The sequence below is a fragment of the Antedon bifida genome, chromosome 3, assembly GCF_963402885.1.
Source record: "Antedon bifida chromosome 3, ecAntBifi1.1, whole genome shotgun sequence".
NCBI lineage: Eukaryota > Metazoa > Echinodermata > Crinoidea > Comatulida > Antedonidae > Antedon > Antedon bifida.
In genome coordinates this window covers 17,785,775-17,791,774 of record NC_136228.1, presented here as the reverse complement: position 1 = coordinate 17,791,774, position 6,000 = coordinate 17,785,775, and positions in this window count along the sequence as shown.

The window sequence follows — 6,000 nt, the reverse complement described above, 5'->3', positions numbered from 1 at the left end:
TTCTCTATTTCCTCATTATTGTTTCTAGAATCTTCCATCATTCTGAAATTAAGATAAAAATGTTGGTGTTGCAATATTATCAAATCAAAAATATGGTTAGCTTAATAAACTGTAGCTTCATTACTATTAAACCTAGATACAAAAGCAAACATTTCAATAATATTTACTTGGCATTTACAGCTTCTAGACATTCTAAATATTTCTTTATTTCATCATTTTTGTTTTTAAACTCTTCCATCATTCTGAAATGAAAATGTGTTGAAAAATTATATATTGTTAGCTTAATAGCTCCATTACTATTCAAATAATTATGTTACAAAGATGAAGTGATCAATACTTACTGGGTATTTACAGCTTCTAACTCTTTCTTTTCATGTATAACTTTCTTTACTTCATCATCTTTATTTTTCAAGTCTTCCGTCATCCTGAAATAGAAATGTTCAAGGTATTGAAAATGATATAGTGTTAGCTTAATAAATGGTTATTGTAGCTCCATTATTATTTCAAATAATTATGTTACAAAGATGAACTGAGCAATACTTACTGGGCATTTACAGCTTCTAACTCTTTCTTTTCATGACCAACTTTCTTTACTTCATCATCTTTATTTTTTAACTCTTCCATCATCCTGAGATAGAAATGTTTGAGGTATTGAAAATGATATAGGGCTAGCTTAATAAATGGTTATTGTAGCTTCATTATTATTTAAATTTGTTACAAAGATGAACTGATCAATACTTACTGGGAATTTACAGCTTCTAACTCTTTGTTTTCATTTCCAACTTTCTTTACTTCATCATCTTTATTTTTTAACTCTTCCATCATCCTGAAATAGAAATGAGCGAGGTACTGAAAATGATATAGGGCTAGCTTAATAAATGGTTATTGTAGCTCCATTATTATTTCAAATAATTATGTTACAGAGATGAACTGATCAATACTTACTGGGCATTGACAGCTTCTAACTCTTTCTTTTCATGTCCAACTTTCTTTACTTCATCATCTTTATTTATCAACTCTTCCATCATTCTGAAATAGAAATGTTTGAGGTATTGAAAATGATATAGGGCTAGCTTAATAAATGGTTATTGTAGCTCCATTATTATTCAAATTTGTTACAAAGATGAACTGATCAATACTTACTGGGAATTTACAGCTTCTAACTCTTTCTTTTCATGTCCAACTTTCTTTACTTCATCATCTTTATTTTTCAACTCTTCCATCATTCTGAAATAGAAATGTTCAAGGTATTGAAAATGATATAGTGTTAGCTTAATAAATGGTTATTGTAGCTCCATTATTATTCAAATTTGTTACAAAGATGAATTGATATACTTTTAATACTTACTTGGTATTTACAGCTTCCAACTCTTTCTTTTCTTTTGACAATATCTTCATTTCCTCACTATTGATACTAGAATCTTCCATCATTCTAAAATTAAGATAAAAATGTTTGAATGTGTTGGCAAAATTATCAAATAACAAATAAGGTTAGCTTAATAAATAATTGCAAAAGTTAAGATAAAACTGTTCAATACTTACTTGGCATTTACAGCTTCTAACTCTTTCTGTAGTTCTTTCTTGTCATTTGACAATTTCTTTATTTCCTCACTATTGTTTCTAGAATCTTCCATCATTCTGAAATTACGATAAACATTTTGGATGTGTTGCATAGGGTTAGCCTAATAAACTGTTGCTCCATTAATATTAAACTTAGATACAAAAATAAACATTTCAATAATATTTACTTGGCATTTATAGCTCCCAACTCTTTCTGTAAATCTTTCTTTTCACTTAACAAACTTTTCATTTCATCATCTTTGTTTTTAAGCTCTTCCATCATTCTAAAAAATAAAAATGTTCGAAGTGTTATCAAATAAAAAATATAGGTAATTAGCTTAATAAATAACTGTAGCTCCATTTTTAGTATTCAAATGAACATTTCAACATTTACTTGGCATTTAAAACTTCTAACTCTTTCTGTAAATCTTTCTTTTCATTTCCAACTTTCTTTATTTCCTCATCTTTGTTTGTAAACACTTCCATCATTCTGACTTTCTTCTCATTTAATACTTTCTTCAGCTCTCCGTTTCTTTTCTTAAACTCTTTTACTAGCCTTTCACTTGCTTTTTTTCTATAAACATAATAATAATAATAACATAAAACATTCAGGTATATAACAATTAACACATTACATTTTGATACTATTATAAAAATAAGGACACAATGTTGTATAATATAATTGTTCCTTTTAGCTGTTTTTATTTTGTTCATACTTTTCTCTCAATTTCTCTGCTTCCATTTCAATAGCTTCCATATCGTTTCTTTTATGGTCCAAAGCACATTCAACTTGACACAGGAATGTACTTATGATCTTAAAACAATTATTTAATAAGAAATTGAATTAATATTTGTTAGATAAAATGAAATGTTGTTGAAAGAAAGTTAATTAATAGTGATAATAATAATGTGAAACTTGCAAGATGTGTTAGGAATCTTTTCCTACCTTGTTACCTTCCATTGTCCGCATAAATACTAAATCACCTGGATTAACAGTATTTCTTTTTGATGCTGAAAGTGGATCGGCATCTGGTTGGAATGATCTTGTTACTGGCTTCTTCCTCAACAGACTTGTTTTCTGCAGTTGCGGATCAAAGCTACAGTACAAATAGAATGAATCCAGACATTGTTTTATTTGATGAAATTCAATTTGAAAATAAATTACAATACATGGGCTTCTATTCCTATTATTAGTAATTACTATAGTATTAAGTAGGCCTAGGGCCTAACAGCCTACTAGATGTAAAGCTAATGGAAATAAAAAAAATAACCCAGGCCTATGCTGGGTCAGGAAAGGCATTATGTATGAAGAGCAGAGTTTTAGGCCTAGCTAGGCCCTAGCCCTATTATCTAGGCCTAAACTAGTCTAGGCCTAGGTAGGCCTACCTGGACTATATAGTAGAGAGGTAGGCTTAGTCTAGCCTAACCAGGCCCTAGTTTAGCTACATACAGTACTATAGGCCTAGGGCTAGGCTAGTCTATGTTCATATTCATACATTTAGGCCTATAGAGGAATACCTTTTTATTTACAATAAGCCTAGCTAGGCCTATTCTAGAGGCCTTTTGAGGCCCTTATTAGGCATTGCCATTTAGTTATTTAGGCCTACTACTAGTACTACTACTAGGCCTAGGCCTAGCTACACTCACTGTACTCTCTAGGCTAGGGCCGAGGCTAGGCCCAAAGACGGCTAAAAACTAGGCCTCTGGGCTTACCTTACTAGGGCCAGGCTAGGCCTACTTAGGCCGGCCTAGCTAGGGGCCTAGGCCTACTAGCCTAGGCTAGGCCTAGGCTAGGCCTAGGCTAGGCGCTACCCTAGAGGCTAGTTAGAGGCTGGTGGTGGTTAAAAAACTTACCGTCGTGATGAACGGCGCCAAAAAGGAAGTATATTGATGCTAGAATTCATATTGCTAGCTTAGACGTATAAATACAAATATTTAGGATGCGTAAAGGTAAATTAATTCGTCGTATTTAAAACCAGAAAAAACAATTCTGACGACTGATATGAGGCCTGAGCTCCGATTTCGGGTGCCTTTTATACATTTCAGTGTGCGTGCCACACTTGTACGTCATAAAAACAATGTCGCGTGTCCGGATTTATGTTCTAAATACGCACTACATCGACGTCATAAACTCATTGTTTGCTTTACAAAAAAACTATATTGATAATCTTATTAATCAATTAATTCAAATTCTGTAGTATTAGTATATATCATTAGTATAACTCATTCCTTTAATTCTAGTAATTTTTACTATTGTTTTTAATTCATATTATTGAGGCGTGTTATCAAATTTAATGTGCTACTGGACTGATCCGGTGACAGAGGACGTAAAACCAAGTAGCAGATACGCGCGCAGTACGAAATTGTTGCCATGAAACATAAACAAAGTAGTGTATAAGTGTGAATACGTGATTAAAAAAAAGAAAATTGTGGGCTATGTGGTGAAGCAAAATTTTACAGATACCCAAATAAACTGGAAATTGCATTGTTCACTTATCACAAAAATAGATATTGAAATATAGTATAAAAAATAACACACTATACGGTAACAATATAATATGACATTAATTTTAAAGGACACCCCTTCTAGATGGCCGGCCGGAAATGGTACTCTCGCACGTCGTACAATTAAATAAATTATGATAAATGGCACCCGTAGTTCGCCGGAACTTACACTTCCTTATAGCTAATAGCAAAACGATCATAGCTTATTTTTAGTCTACAGCTCACTATGTCGGCGGTCGGTTTGTCGGTCGGTAAACACTACCGTAAATCTAATTGTAACCCTTGGTTATTATTCTTTGATTGTTTTTTAGGGTGGGTTACTATTACTTATTAGAAGGGGGTTACTATTAGAGTAGTGGGTTACTATTACTAATCTTAAATTAGGCACCTGAAAATAGTACTAGTAGCCCATCCTCAACGTTTCCGGTCAGCAACTCATAGCAAAATAATAAATCAGTACAAATAAACAAATTTGGTTGAACTCTAACTTTATTTTATGAACTCAAAAACACTCAATCCTCCCCCACTCCCGAGATCAACATGCATTATCTCCTTGTTTTCGAAATACGGCTACATCATAAACGACCAGTCATTTTTTCAATAGTTTTTGTGACTCTAATAGTAACCCCCATGGGTTACTATTAGAGTAGTGGGTTATTATTATAGATTGACTTATAAGGTGGGTTACTAATTAGAGGGGAGTTACTATTAGAGTGTGGGTTACTATTGGAAGATGTACGGTAACTCAAATTTGCACACGCGACTGCAGCCATGAATATATGTATTATGTTTGCGTTGAATGTGAACGTCAGGTCCCCGATGAAGGTGGTACTTGTAACTTCCGATCATCATAAACGCTAGGCCATCTATTTGTGTTTGCCCAGGGAAGAAGACAACTTTTTTTTTTGGTTGTTGTTACTGAAATCGCATCTTTCGCTATTTTTCTATATTTATACAGTTTTTTTTTCGTTTATACGCATATTATTTTGTGACGACCATTTATTAATGTTATTTTCAGCAATTCGCATTTTGCTATTATGGTTTGGATGAAGATCCATTTTTTTTCCACATGAAGCAACAGCAGGGAGGCCAGGATAATTGGATGAAGATCCAATGGGAAAGCGCTACCCTAGCCGAACATGTGTATTTGGATGAAGATCCCTTTTTGCCCCTTTTTTTTTCTACAACATGAATCAGTGGCAGGGAGGCCTGGAGAATTGGATGAAGATCCAATGGGAAGATAAGCGGGGTGGCAACCGTATAAATGGCAGAAAAGCAAAGATTGTATAGCGCCACTAGGCGGTGCAAGAAAAATAACTTGGATGCCATTCGGGCGGACAAAATGATGATGAATAAAGTTATCGAAAAAATTTCCGGTCGGTGAATTGTCGGCGAAGTGGCGTTCGGCAAAACGTTCCGTCACCGTTGAAAGAAATTTGACAACTTAAAAGTCAATTAGTTATATTATAAACCAAAATAAGTCTGAAATGGTGGAGATCTAAAAATTGAGTCGGGTAAACCAATCCAGCACCCTAAAAACTACCCTAAAACATTCGCTTTTAACATGAAATGCCTACAGCATATGAAAATCTGGACTAGTCTATTATTGCCACAAAAGACGATTTATTTGCTTTGCCTATTTTTTTTGCAAACTAACTTGATGATAGGTGGCGCCATTGGTTTAGCATGGAGTAGCAGAACATTATATTGGCAGTGACTATAGAGTAACCAATCACCATAACATTTAGAGAGTCATCCTCAGTCTAGTCATATAAAAAGTTGCACACACATCAGAAGTTTTCCGGAACAATATGAAATTAAAATATAATTACATTTTAATAATTAATATCGTACTAGTAGTAGCGTCATACTGCACACGTCGGTCCTGGAACTAATTTCTGGTGACTTGCTTGATTTCCATCTGAAACAATTCAC